Source organism: Chlorocebus sabaeus, chromosome 25 (assembly GCF_047675955.1).
Source record: "Chlorocebus sabaeus isolate Y175 chromosome 25, mChlSab1.0.hap1, whole genome shotgun sequence".
NCBI lineage: Eukaryota > Metazoa > Chordata > Mammalia > Primates > Cercopithecidae > Chlorocebus > Chlorocebus sabaeus.
The window spans coordinates 20521811-20537357 of record NC_132928.1 but is presented as its reverse complement, the minus strand read 5'-3'; the positions used below and the strand labels follow the sequence as shown (position 1 = coordinate 20537357).

Here is a 15547-nt window from a genome sequence, read left to right as displayed (position 1 = left end):
GGCCATAGACGATCTTTGTGTCCTGCCTCAACTCTGATTTTTCTCCCAGCTGCAGGCAAAAGCAGATACCCAGGAGGACAGAACACAAGCTAGGTAGGCAGGAAGCGTTACTCCTGTGTGTGTCTTTACTGTTTAAAGGATACTGTTTACTTATAGAGCTTTGTGTCAGAATGAATAGAGATGAGATCTTTGTAAGTATGGACTATGTCTTAATCATCTTTCTTGTTCCTTTATTCTATTTTTATTATTAAAAATATAGTAAAATATGCAGACAATAATCAACCCATGCACCTACCACCAGAATATATTGTCATATGTCCATTATCTTTATATAATAAATATTAAATATGTGACTAAATCCTAGTATGTCTCTGAAGTCATATACACCTCCCTCCCTCTCCAGAAGCAACCATTAGTAAGTTTATGCCCTAGACTTCACATATTTCTACTTTAAGTACCATAAACAACACATAGTTTTTTTTATGTTCTAAAAACTGACATAAATGGTGTAATATTCCACATATGTATAGGGACTACATAGTACGTCTTTCATTCAATAGTACAATCTTAGAGATCCATCCAGTTTGATGCATACAAATTTAACTCATTAATTTTAATTGCTAAAGAGCATCATATCCTACTATTACACTGCAATTTATTTTTCTTGTTCCCTAAACTCTTTCCAGTTCTCTATTTACAGTTCAAAATCGCATTGAATATCCTTATACATGTATACATGTTTCCTTTGCATGTGACTATACCTGGAAAGTGAAATCGCTGAGTCATTAGGCATATGCTGTGCCAATTTTACTAGATACAGCCAACTCGCTTCCAAAAGTGTGTGTACCAATTTATACTCCCTTCAGCAGGATATATGAATCCCCCTTTTTTGTCAAATCTGGTCAACATTTGGTATTTCTTAGACTTTTAAAAATGTTGCCCATCTGATGGTTGAGAAACCTCACTGAGGTTTTAAATTGCATTTCCCTGATTAGTGATGATGGGCATATTTTCATCTTTATTGGCAGTTCTGGCTTTCTCTTCCGTGAATAACCTGCTCAAATCTTTTGCCTTCTGTTCAATTGAATGATCTGTCTTTTTCTTCTCTCCCTCTCTTTTTTTTTTTTTTTTTGGAGCTAACACTCTGGAGCCAATCATCATGAATTCCCATTATAAATGTGTCACTTAATAGGCATGTGTACTTGGGGATGTGACTTAACCTCTCCTTGGCTCACTTTCTTCAGCTCTAAAATGGAAAAAAAAAAAAAAAAAGTAGTATCTCATAGGATTTTTGTGGTGGTTAAGAGAGTTAATACATATTAACCTGTTAGAAGAGATCCTGGAATATAGTAACTGCTTAATAAATGGTAGCTATTATTATCATCTTCAAGGAGGAAGATGTTCTCTATGTATTCCAGACTGATTCTTTGTCTATTAAGTATGTTACAAAAATTTTCTTTGTCTTTTAACTTTGTAACTTTTGTCATGAAGGTATTTGAAATTTTAGTGTAAATTTATCAATTTTCTTTATAATTTGTTCTTTTTTTCTATGCAAACATATTTTTCTTCATAGGATCATAAAGTTGTGCTCCTATCTTAACTTTTAAAACCTTTTTTTTTAATTTAAACCTTTTTCTACTTTTAATTTGTTTTTATATAGAGGTAATTCTCTAATTTTCTTTTCATACAGATAACTTTTTGGGATTTGTTTGTTTGTTGTTTGTTTTATTTTTGTTTTTGTTTTATGAGATAGAGTCTCTCTCAGTCACTCAGGCTGGAGTGTAGTGGTGCAGTCTTGGCTCACTGCAACCTTTGCCTCCCAGGTTCAAGTTATTCTCCTGCCTCAGCCTTCCAAGCAGCTGGGACTACAGGATAGAGCCACCATACCCAGATAATTTTTCTACTTTTAGTAGAGATGAGGTTTTACCATGTTAGCCAGGCTGATCTTGAACTCCTGACCTCAAGTGATCTGCCCACATCAGCCTCCCAAAGTGCTGGGATTATAGGTGTGAGCCACCACACCTGGTCTCATACAGATAAGTATTTAAATAAATTTTGATTTGTGAAGCCACTTCTCTCATAAATCAAGTTCCTGTATACCCCAGCATCTATTCCTGAGCCCTTGAGTCTATCGAATTAACATATTTTTAACCCTGTAAAATACCACACTGCTCTAATTACTACAGCTTTAAACCAGTTCTTGAAATTCAGGAGAATAACTCCTCTTAGTTCTTGTTCTTTACTGCCCTGCCTATTCTTGAACACTTACTCATAAACAGGAATTTTAAAATAAGTCCATCATGGCTCGGCATGGTGGCTCACACCTGTAATCCCAGCACTTTGGGAGGCTGAGGCAGGAGGATCATTTGAGACCAGGAGCTTGAGGCCAGCCTGGCCAACATAGTGAAACCCCATCTCTACTAAAAATAGAAAAATTAGCTGAGCATGGTGGCGCCCACCTGTAATCCCATCTACTTGGGTGGCTGAAGCATGAGAATTACTTGAGCCTGGGAGGCAGAGGTTGCAGTGAGCTGAGATCGTGCCCCTGCACTCTAGCTTGGGTGATAGAGAGAGAGAGACTCTGTAAATAAAAAAATAAATAAATAAATAAACAAAATAAGCCCATCAAATCCATGAAAAATAATTTCATTGCAATTTTTGTTGGAATTACATTGAATTTATAGATCAATGTGGGAAATAATTTATAGCATATATTCATGATGTTGAACTTGCATGTTCATAACCGAGCTCCTTTTTGACCTTGTACAGTTGTGTAATTTTCTTTATAAAAGTATTAAATACTATTTGTTAGATTATTTTCGCCCTAGGCACTGTGTAAATTTGAATGCAATTGTGAATGAGATCTTTAAAAAATAACGTTTTCTATTTTCCAATTATTGTTAAATAAAATCTCACTAATTATTTTTGTATGTTGATCTTATTTCCAGCATTCTTCCTGAACTTTTTAAATTATAAATAGATAGTCTGTGAATTCTTTTTGCATTTTATATGCAAACAATGATACCATCTGCAAATAACAATTGTGCTTCTTTTTTTCAAATAATTATATCACTTATTTCTTTTTATTGCATTTTTGAATGGGTTAAAATTTCCAGTAATTGCTACATAGAAGTGGTTTTAGTGAATAATTTCTTGTCTTGAGTTTAATGTGAATGCTTCTAAAATCTGACCATAAAGTATGGCATTTTCTGTGGGTTTGGGATAGATGCTCTTTATAAGGTTAAGGAAGTTTTTTTCTTATGTACTGGTCTTTTCCTTAATTTGTGAATGAATATTGACCTTATAAAATATTTTTCTACATTCATTGAGATGCTCATATGTTTTTGTCTTTTTTTGTTAATGTGTTGAATGAAGATTTATAGATCTTTTAAATGTTGACATGTCTTTGCATACCTGGGATAATCTGTTTTATCCTGATGTACTATCAATCCAATTCTGGGTTTGTTATAATTTGTTCACCGATGCTATCGTGTGATTGGACAATATATCTTATTTCTTATATTTCCTGTGCCTAATTTTGATATCAAATAATAGGTAGTTTACTCTCTTTGTTCATTTGCTGAAAGAGATTGTATCAGAAAGGAATTATGAGCTTCTGATTTGTGGTAAAAACTTCTCTATAAAATTATGTGGGATTGGTGCCTTTTTAGGGAGAATTTTTGATTACTAATTAATTTTTGTTATAGACAATTATTTTTCTAATACAGGTTTGTGAAGGCCCAACTGTATTAATTCTATTTTACTGTGTCTTATACTTTGGCAAGATGAAATGTTCTATATGATATCAATTATTTGGACATTTTTGAGACCTTTCATAAACTAATACATGACCAGCTTTTTAAAATGATACATGTATGTTTAAAAAAACATATGTGCTCCTCACTCCTTACATAAGAATACAGTTATGTTGTATTATAGTATTATTACCTGAGAGAAAATAGCTATTTTATTCAAATCTTTAGCATCTTTTCTAATATTGACTTCCTGATCTATCAGTTTCTAAAATAGGTGTTAAAATCTTTACACAAGTATTGTATACTTCTAAATTCCTTCATGTAATTCTATCAGCATTTATTTTATAAATTTATAAATGGTTTGGCTGTGTCCCCGCCCAAACCTCATCTTGAATTGTAATAGTCTCCACATGTCAAGGGCAGGGCCAGGGAGAGATAATTGAACCATGGGGGGAGTTTTCCCCATACTGTTCTCATGGTAGTGAATACATCTCATGATCTGATGGTTTTATAAATGGGAGGTCCCCTGCACAAGTTATCTTGACTGCTGCCATGTAAGACATGACTTTGCTTCTCAATCACCTTCTGCCATGATTGTGAGGCCTCCCCAGCCATGTAGAAATGTGTGAGTCAATTAAACCTCTTTCCTTTATAAATTACCCAGTCTAGGGTATGTCTTTATTAGCAGTATGAGAAGAGTAAGACAATGTATATATATAAATTCATGATAGTTATGGTTTCAGTTATAGTATCAGTATATAATATTTGATACAGCTTAAGTTCTCTGAGAGGCAACCATGAGATAGTGATTAACAGGTAAGATGTTTACTAGGTGGCACTCCTGGGATCAAAACCTGTGGAAGAAAAGGAAAAAAAAAATAACCATGATTGGGCAGAGGGAGAAGTTGAGCTATGATGCAGTCTCAACAGAGACCTAAGATGACCACGTGAAGAGCTCTGGAGCTGGGATGGTTATTTAGAGTTTGCCCAGTTAAGGTAAGGGCGCCAGGACTTTATAACCTCTGGATGATCAGTCACCAGATGTGGACTTCCCTGAAAGAAGTGTGATTTGGGGTGAGACAGTTTTTTTAGTAAAGGCAATCTCTCAGGAGAAGTTTACAGCTGAAGACTGTCTTTCATCAGTACTTCTAGAAGCTGGGGGAGTATGTCCTTAATTAGTAAAGAGGAATCTGGAGGCATATTATAGTACTCACCACAGACTACACCTTAAGCTGCCTGGATTCACTTCCTCATATAGGTCCTGGGAGTGACTCTTCTAACATTCCAGAGGAAAAACTTAGAAAAGAAAAAAAAAAATATGATGATAAACTACAGTCCCCATCACTTTTGCTTATCTCAAGTCCATACAAGGTCTTCACTATCTCCCTTCTCTACCACTTATTATAAATTCCCCTTACCCTCAGCTAGCACCTCTGGTGGTCTTGGAGACTTGCCTGGTGATGTGAACTAGATCTTCAACCCTGTGCGGTCTAATTCCCTTCCTCATTACCATTACCTTCTCAGACCAGAGTTACTGTATTTGTGCAATTATTGTCAAAACTTGATATAGAAACACTAAAAGATACTTAAGTGTATTATCTGGCTGCTAAATATATTCCTAATGTTCTCATTGTGTAACAGCATCCTGACTTACTCCTGCCAAGATGGTGATTCATTTCCTTACCTGCTGACCCTTTGGCATGAGTTGCCCAAAGTGCTAGACAGGAGCCATAGCTGGGCCCTATTAAAATCTGGCAGCCTTTCATATCATCTGGTGTTTAGGTCACATTAGTATTGCCAGATATGGTTCCCATAATACGGAATATGCTGCCTTTGTAGCCCAAAGAAACCTGCTAGGCATTTTACTTCCTTCTTCAGGCTGATAATACAAATTTTGATAATTTTTTCTTTATTTGGGGAGGATGAGTGATTCTTATCATGCCATAAACACCACACATCCATAATTTTACTAATGCACCAGGCCCTGAATATTCATAGGGTTTAACTCCAACTCTCCAGGGAATATGCTTCTTAGCAAATCCTCCAACTAGCATCTATATTTGGCTCATCTGGTTCCATTAGCATGTTGTCAATATAGTGAACAAATGTCATATTCTGTATGGATGTCTAAATGGTCTGTATCTCTTCATACGTATTTAAACAAAGGCCAGAGGAGTTAACACAGCCTTGAAACAAACATGTAATTGATTCAGTTGTCTACTTTAAATGAAATTATTTTCATTTCCTCTTCCTAATGATGAAAAAATATATTTTCCAGAGCAATGGAAATATGGCTGCATACCATATATCTGATGACATGTTAATCTGCTCTAGCAAAGATACCACATCTGCCACTGGGTCCAATGCCTGGCTGTGTTTGCAGTAGTCCACAGTAATAATATGTCTTGTTTTTGAAGAAATCAGATTGGTAAATTAAACAGAGACTGATGGGGACCATCATTCCTGTATCCTTTAAAAAACTGTAAAAGTGGCACTAAGTTCAACCATTCATATTGGACAATATTTTTTTGAAGTAACTATCTTGAAACAAGTATGGGGGGGATGAGCTGTTTTCACAGATTTCTTCTTAACTTTTCCCCTAATCCTGTAGGGTGAAAATTCAATGTGGAGATTGTGCCAACTACCAAGCATGTCTATTACAATTATTAATTGGGGTCTGCAGAAATGACCACTGGATGAGTTCATAGATATGGTAAACACACTATGGGCTGGACTTAGCTATCCCAGGTCCCCACTCTGACAGAAAAATCATGATGACACTTTGACATCAATATCAACTTGGAATCCGTTTCCAACAGTCTTTAAAGTGTTTGGATATTCCACTTTCCCTAGGATACAATTACCCAATAGAAGGCAGTAGTTCCCTTTGAGAAAAGTCTGAAGTAGCCACTACCACATACATTTGCCATGATTTTGCAGGGTTCCTCTAAAAGGGTCTCTTCTCAAGTCAATGGGTTCTGGGTTTAAAAACTGGATATTGGACAGGGGATTGTAATTTTTATTGGAATGATGGCTCTCAGCCTTGTCATTAGCATCCTTGAATTTGTTGTCTGATTTTACAGATAGAAAAGCACTCCTGTTAGCTGTTGCTGTAGTTTGAATGTGTTCCCCAAAGTTCATTTGTTGGAAACTTAATTCCCAATCGCATTGTTGACAGGCAGGACCTTTAAGAGGTGAACAGGTCCTGAAGACTCTCCCTTCAAGATGGATTAAGGCTGTTATTGCAGGAGTGGGTTTGTTATTGTGGGAGTGGATTCCTGATTAAAGGACGAGTTCATTCCCATACTTCTTCCCACACCCTCTCTTTCATGCATGTGCATGCACAAGCACTTTTTTTTTTTTTTTGAGATGAAGTCTTGCCCTGTTGCCCAGGCTGGAGTGCAGTGGTGTAATCTTGGCTCACTGCAACCTCCACCTCCTGATTTCAAGCAGTTCTCCTGCCTCAGCCTCCTGAGTAGCTGGGATTTTAGGCATGCGCCATCATGCCCAGCTAATTTTTGTATTTTTAGTAAAGATAGCGTTTCACCATATTGGTCAGGCTGGTGTTGAACTCCTGACCTCAGGTGATCTGCTTCCTCCACCTCCCAAAGCACCGGGATTACAGGCATGAGCCACCGTGCCTGGCCCACATTTCCTTTATTTCCTTTTTTTCCCCTTTCTACTGGTTTAGGAATTAAACATTGCATTCTTTCCTCCCTTTTTTGGTATTTGCCTTTATAATGCTAATGCACAAAGTTAACTAAATCTGTGACTAATCAATATCTCTCTTATACGACTGAATTAGAGGAATATAGAATAATTAAAGTCAATATCTCGCTATCATCCATGATATTGTGTCATAGTTTGATTCTACTTAGGACTGATACATGTCCCCACCCTTAGGTACAAATGTAATTCGTATATGCCCACAAACATTCATCATTCTACTACTGTGGCTTTGAGTTTCTTGTTCATTTCTGGGACTTTGTGATATTTCCTTCTTCCTGCTTTCAATTTCAGCTATATAGTTTAAGAAAAGGTTTGTGTTCTACCTAAGTCAGCATTTCTATATATTTGGAGCAGAATGAAAGGTTGATTACTTCTGCTGGGGCCACCATATTGATCAGAAGTTTCCTCTTATTAATCTTTGCTTTTTTCAATTCTTGAAAGCTCTCTGGCACATAGAGGATCATCCATGACATTCATTCATTCAAGAATTATTTAGTGAGTATCTCCTGGTGGCTGGTGCTAAGCCCTGGAGTTAGGAAAATTCACTTCAGTGTGTCTAGAAAATGTTTATTCTGTGGTTGAGAAGATGATAAGAGGGTATGTTTTTCACTGGGTGCTGTTATAATTATCTCTTTTAGTAAAACATTCCTAGGGACTAATTCACTCCTAAAACGAAGTAGACTGTGTAAGAATTTCCACTCTGTGAGGAATGACAGTAGAGTTTTGATCCCAGTAACCCGCCTCAGGGAAAGCCTGTGTAATTGAAATTTACCAATAAATTTAAAATTCATTTTAGCTGAGACCACCTCACTTTTCACCCACTCTCCCCTCTCTCCTATCCTCTGATGCACCCATACACTGTTCAGGGGTCTCTGCTTGATCTGGCATGAAGTCAGCTCGGGTGCTATTTTACTTTCATTTTCTATTTCTCATTGTTCACAGTGTTTGTCTCTCCCTCCCAGAAGCCTTCCATCACAAAGTAAGAACATGAAGGAAATCAATGTGTCTTGAGCAATATTCTAAACCTCTCTGGGAGGTGCAGCAAAGCAATAGAAAAACAAGGAGAGTCAGTCTCCCAAGTTTTCATCTCACCATACCTTCCTCCAGAAGCACTTGACCGCCTCCATCAGCCTCCCAAAGCTGGCCCTCCAACTCTCTGGAGCTCCCTGACAGGTCCCAGGTGGTGAATATCATCTGCTTCTTGTTAGAATTCTGCTCTGTGTGAGCAGGTTTTGGAAGCAGCCTTTGAGAGCTTGTTTGCCATCAGCCCTCTGACACTTCTGTCTCCTTCACAGACACCCAGTAATTGGGTCCTCTTGGGTCATGAGCTACAAACACTTCTCCACTTACTCTACAAAGTTTTTTTTTCTTCTTTTATAAAACATAGATTTGCAGCTAAACTGTTCCTTTGTCATGCCCAAGAAGGTGTAAAAACCCATCTTATTTTCTTTCTGGTCTTTGGCTCAAAAAGAGAAGTTTTTCTTTTTGAGTGGTCCCAGCCCAGGTGGCAAAATGAACTTTAAATTTAGCAAGTTAATTATTCCCTTGTGCTATGTTGTTTGAAAAAAGTCTATACATTTAAAATTATGAAATGAAATGTCATTGTAACTCTCCTTGCAGACTGTAATTTGATACTATGATTAATAATGATATTGCAATGTCAAAGGTGGATTGGATAAAGCAAATAAGGTACATATACACTGTGGAATACTATGCAGCCATATAAAAGAATGAAATAATGTCTTTTGCAGCAACATGGATGCTGGAGTGCAATGGCACAATCTCAGCTCACTGCAACCTCTGCCTCCCGGGTTCAAGCAATTCTCCTACCTTAGCCTCCCTGAGATTACCCATGCACACCACCATGCCCAGAAAATTTTTGTGTTTTTAGTAGAGATGGGGTTTCACCATGTTGGCCAGGATGTTCTCAATCTCTTGACCTTAGGATCCACCCGCCTTGGTCTCCCAAAGTGCCGGGATTATAGGTGTGAGCCACCATGCCTGACCGGAAGTCTTTATCTTAAGCAAACTAATACAGAAACAGAAAACCAAATACCACATGTTCTCATTTATATGAGGGAGCTAAACTTTGGGTACACATGGACATAAAGATGAGAACAACAGACACTAGGGAATACAAGAGGGGAAACTGAGGGAAGCAGGGGAAAGGGTTGGAAAACTACCTATTAGGTACCTTGCTCACTACCTGGGTGATAGGTTCAATTGTACCTGAAACCTCAGCATCATCCAATACACCCATGTAACAAATCTACACATGTACCCCCGAATCTGAAAGAAAAATACAAAAAGAAAAATAAATAAATGAATAAATCATGATGGCAATCATGATATAATAGCAATGGGATAATAATGGCTACAGTTACTGTGTGTGTAGCAGGCACTTGCTAGATGCTTCCTATGCTTTATCTATGTTCACACTAACAACATTATGAGGTCATTTCTGTTAATTTCACCTTTTTACAAATAGGAAATACGAGGCTTAGGGAAATAAATTACCTTACCAAAAGCCACAGATAGTATGTAGTGAAGCTGGAATTTGAGCCCCATAGCCTGGATCTGTAACCACCACGTTGTGCTACTTTCTGAATATCCAACAAATATTTTGTTAGGTTAGGCACCATTTCAGTGCCACTCACCACAATTAGTAAGTAATACACCATCATTTCTGGCAAACAGTTCACATAAAAAGCAACCGCTGAGTCACAGAAGGAGAAAAAATTCACCAGGCAAAAGTTGTCAAAGTATTTCTGGTAGAAGAGGCTGAATGCACAAAGACAAAGATCAAAAAACCAATAGAGATAATTCTGCTAACCACAAGGAGTTTATCGTCATAAGGCTGGAGATTTGGATGAAGGAGTAGACAGGAGCAACACAAGAAAGAGCCTGGCATGCCATGATGGTCCTCCGGAAGTCTTTGAATATAATCAAGATGTAAGAGTCATCTTGATTTGCATCCTATAGAAGAAAGAGCTATAGACAATTCAGAAGTGAATGCAATTAAGTCCTGATATGCTTCTGTTGTTCCTGAAATAGCTCTGATTTCCATGGACGAGAAGTTTAAATTCTAACTCTGAGACTGTGTAACTTCCTTCCAGAGGCTGGTCGCTTGTATTTCATAAGCATTAAATGATTTGAAGAACAGAGTTCTGGACTGGAACAAAAAGTGGGGACTTTTCACTCAACAAACTTTTTAAAAAACATGGTTATAATGTCTCATGCTCTATGACAGTTGCTAAGGATACCAAGTCAAATAAGAATGGAAGCTACCACTCATGCAAGTAATAGCGACTTGAGAGGCTTGAAGCTGGGGGATCACTTGAGCCCAGGGGTTGAACGCAACCTGGGCAATATGGCAAGATCCTGTCTCTTAAAAAAACATTAGGAGGGAGGTTCCAAAATTGCCAAATAGAAAGAGCTCCAGTCTACAGCTCCCAGCGTGAGCGATGCAGAAGAGGGGTGATTTTTGCATTTCTAACTGAGGTACCGGGTTCCTCTCACTGGGGCTTGTCGGACTGTGGGTGCAGCCCATGCAGTGTGAACCGAAGCAGGGTGGGGCATCGTCTCACCCAGGAAGCACAAGAGATCAGGGAATTCCCTTTCCTAGCCAAGGGAAGCCGTGACAGATGGTACCTGGAAAATCGGCACACTCCCACCCTAATACTGTACTTTTACAATGGTCTTAGCAAACGGCACACCAGGAGATTATATCCCGTGCCTGGCTCAGAGGGTCCCACACCCACGGAGCCTCCCTCATGGCTAGCACAGCAGTCTGAGATCTAACTGCAAGGTGGCAGTGAGGCTGGGGAGGGGCATCCACCATTGCTGAGGATTGAGTAGGTAAACAAAGCGGCCAGGAAGCTTGAACTGGGTGGAGCCCACCACAGCTCAAGGAGGACTGCCTGCCTTTGAAGACTTCTTTTGAGACAATTCTCAAAAGAAGACATTTATGCAGCCAACAGACACATGAAAAAATGCTCATCATCACTGGCCATCAGAGAAATGCAAATCAAAACCATGATGAGATACCATCTTACACGAGTTAGAATGGCGATCATTAAAAGTCAGGAAACAGCAGGTGCTGGAGAGGATGTGGAGAAATAGGAACACTTTTACACTGTTGGTGGGACTGTAAATTAGGTCAACCATTGTGGAAGACAGTGTGGTGATTCCTCAAGGATCTAGAACTAGAAATACCATTTGACCCAGTCATTCCATTACTGGACATATACCCAAAGGAATATAAATCATGCTGTTATAAAGACATATGTACACGTATGTTTACTGTGGCACTATTTGCAATAGCAAAGACTTGGAACCAACCCAAATGTCCATCAATGATAGTCCGGATTAAGAAAATGTGGCACATATACCCCATGGAATAGTATGCAGCCATACAAAATGATGAGTTCATGTCCTTCATCCATGTCCTACCATCATTCTGAGCAAACTATCACAAGGACAGAAAATGAAACATCGCATGTTCTCACTCATAGGTGGGAACTGAACAATGAAAACACTTGGACACAGGGTGGGGAATGTCACATACCGGGACCTGTCATGGGGTGGGAGGACTGGGGAGGGATAGCATTAGGAGATTTACCTAATGTCAATGACAAGTTAAAGGGTGCAGCACACCAACATGGCACATGTATACATATGTAACAAATCTGTGCATTGTGCACATGCATCCCAGAACTTAAAGTATAATTTTTTAAAAAAGAAATAACCATAAAAATAGGCAACCAGCCCTTGGGGCTGCTCCATCTGTGGAGTAGCCATTCTTTTATTCCTTTACTTTCTGAATAAACTTGCTTTCACTTAAATAAATAAATAAAGTACCAGAAAATAAACAAATAAAATAAAAAAACATTAATAGGGGATGCAAATATGTAAAAGAACAAATAGCCCCCAGTGTGATGATATGTTCAGTGATAAGAAGTATGCATAAAACCGTATGAGAGCACAGAGGAGGTGGATAGCAGAGCTTTGGGGAGGGAGCTCAATAATGGGTTCAACTTCTGGCTCTGTTACTAATTATTAGGCAAGAAATGTAATTTCTTGGGGGCATCATTCCCCTTATCAGCAAAATCAGAACACTGGATGATATCCAAGTATGCTCTCAGTTTTAAAATTAGGTGATTAGAAACTATCATTTTATGATACCACTGACTTAAAAATACTTGATTTACAAAATTCAGTATGTAGAAACGTAAGCTAAGCATCAATTTCTTCCCCCACTCCCCACTCCCTCTAGAGGTCAACTTCCTGTAGCATATTGCGAAAAATGCCCTCAAATAATGTTTTGTAAGTTGAAAGTCTAGGTATTAAAATTCTAAATGGTAGTTTTCTAGGCTAGCACATAGCAGCATAACACAATGCTTTTAAATATTAGCTCTGGAGTCTGACCAGTCTTCTTGTGATCATGGGAACATGACTTTATCATGGTAAATAACCTCCAGGCTTCAATTTCAATTTCTTTATCTATAAAATGGGGTTAACAATTGGATCCACTTTTTAGTGTTGCTAAGAGCAATAAATCAGTTAATACATGTAAGTGTTTAGAATTATACCTGGACTATTGTAGACATGAAGTAAATATTAATTATATCAATCTATAATGAAGCTCAGTGATTTTGCATACTTTTTGCTTGTTTGTTTTAGGCCTGGGATACTTTCTACAGACAAGAGCTTATCTAATTACAGTTGTATATTGTAAACCCTAGGGCAAACACTAAAAACATTTTTTAAGTAGTATCAATAATGTCAATTAGGAAATAAAATGGAATCATAAAAATGCTCAATTAACCCAAGAAAAAAGAAAAAAAGAGTTAAAAAGAAATAAGGAACATATGGAAGAAATACAAAACAGCTAACATGATGGTAGATGTTAATCCAACCATATCAACAATCACATTAAATATGAATGCCTGAATGCACCAGTTAAAAAAGGCAGATTGTCAGATAGGATCAAAAAGCAAACCCCAACAATATGCTGTCCTCAATAAATCAATTTTAAATAAAAGACATTTATAAAGTAAAAATTAAAAGAAAGAAAAAATAAACCATGTAAATACTAACCCAAAAAGACTGAAATAGCTATTTTGATAAGAAACAAAATAGACTTCAGAAAAAGGAACATTATCAAGGGTAAAGAGAGACATGACATAATGATAAAATAATCAATTTTACAGGAAGACATAACAATGCTAAATGTTTGTGCGCATAACATCAGAGTTTCAAAGTACATTAGACAAAACCAACTAGAACTGAAAGGAAATAAAGGCAGAGCCAGAATTGTAGTTGGAGACTTTATTACTTTTCTCTCAGTAACTGATAGAACATGTAGAGAGAAAATCAGCAAGAATATGGAAGTCCTTAACAACATCATTAACCAGTTATACCTAATGGACATTTCTGGAGCACACCATGCAACAGCAAAATACACTTTCTTTTATAAGTGCATTATAACACTCACCAGGATAGACTTTATCCAGGCTCAAAATAAAGCTCAACAAATTAAAAAGAGCACAAATCATACAAAGTATGTTCTCAGACCATAACAGAATTAGCCTAGAGAAAAAGAACAGAACTCCAATTAGAAAAACTCCAAATATTTGGAAATTAAACAGCACAATTCTAAATAATCCATAGATCAAAGAGGAAGTCTTAAAAAAAATTAAAGTATTTTGAAGTGAATGAAAATGAACCTGCAAAACTTCAACAAATGTGAGATGACTAAAACAGTGATTACACGGAAGTGTACAGTATAAAATGGTTACTATAGAAATAAAAAGATCTCAGACCCACAAGATACGTTTTTACCTTACAAAACTAGAAATAAAAGAGCAAACTATGTCCAAAGCAAGCAGACAAAATTAAATATAAATAAAACCAGAAATCAATGAGCTTGAAAGAAGAAAAAACATATGATCATTAATAAATACAGAAAAATTATTTGACAAAATTAAACTTCCATTTATGGTAAAAACTCTGAGCAAACTAGAAATAAAAGAGCTTCCTTAATCTGAGAAAGTGCACAATGAACATTAAATGATGAAAGACTGATTTGTTTCATCCTATAGTCAAGAATAAGGTAAGGATGTTCTCTGTCTCTCTCAATATCATTATGGAAGCCCTAGCCAGTGCAATAAAACAAGAAAATTAAGAAAAAAGAAGAGAAAAAATATTTATTTATGAACGACATAACTATCTATGTAGAAAATCCCAAAAGAAGTCTACAACAACACTTCTAGAACTAATAAAAGAGCTTAGCAAGGTCACAGAATACAAAGTTAACAATTGGAATTCAAAGTTAATTTTAAAAAGCCACTTACTATAATGCCAAAAAATTCTGAGGTATATAAATCTTCAAAATTACATGTAGGATCTGTATGCTAACAACTGCAAAATACTGATGAAAGAAATTAAAGTCCTAAATAAATTTAGGGACACATCATGTTAATAGATTATAAGACTCAATATTACTAAGATATCAATTCTTCTCGATTCAGTCTAAAGATGAAACAAAATCCCAGAAGGCTCTTTTGTAAATATTGATGAGGTGATTCTAAAATATATGTGAAAAGACAAAGAAACTAGAATAGCCAGAACAGTTTTGAAAGAGAATAACATCCAGGGGACTTCCTTTCTTTATTTCAAGAGTTAAAGTTACAGTAATCAAGACAATTGTGGTATTGATGAAAGGATAAATGCATAAATCAATGGATCAGATAGCAAAAAATAAGAAATAGATTCACACCAATAAAATATAGCCAACTGATTTTTTATAAAGGTGCAAATGCAATTAAGTGGAGAAACTACAGTGTCTTCAACAAGCAGTGCTGCAACAATTGGAAGTCTATATGTAAAAGAAAAGATAATAATCTCAGCCTATATCTCACAGTTTCTACAAAGATTAGCCCTAAATAGATTATAGATATAAAATATAAAGCTATAACACTTTTAGAAAAAAATAGAAAATTTATGCCAACTTAAAGAGTTTTAGTTACATCACCAAAAGCATGATCCATAAGTGCAAAAGC

At 36.8% G+C, this 15547-nt stretch overlaps 1 long non-coding RNA gene across 1 annotated transcript; it reads right to left on the bottom strand.

The window, feature by feature from the left end:
* Window positions 1-4491: 4491 nt before the first annotated feature.
* On the bottom strand, window positions 4492-8737 carry LOC119619596 (uncharacterized). Its single transcript, XR_005236077.2, has 3 exons — window positions 8582-8737; window positions 4970-5051; window positions 4492-4609 (listed from the first exon to the last, which is right to left on the bottom strand). It is a non-coding gene; the product is annotated as an uncharacterized lncRNA (long non-coding RNA).
* Window positions 8738-15547: the final 6810 nt, after the last annotated feature.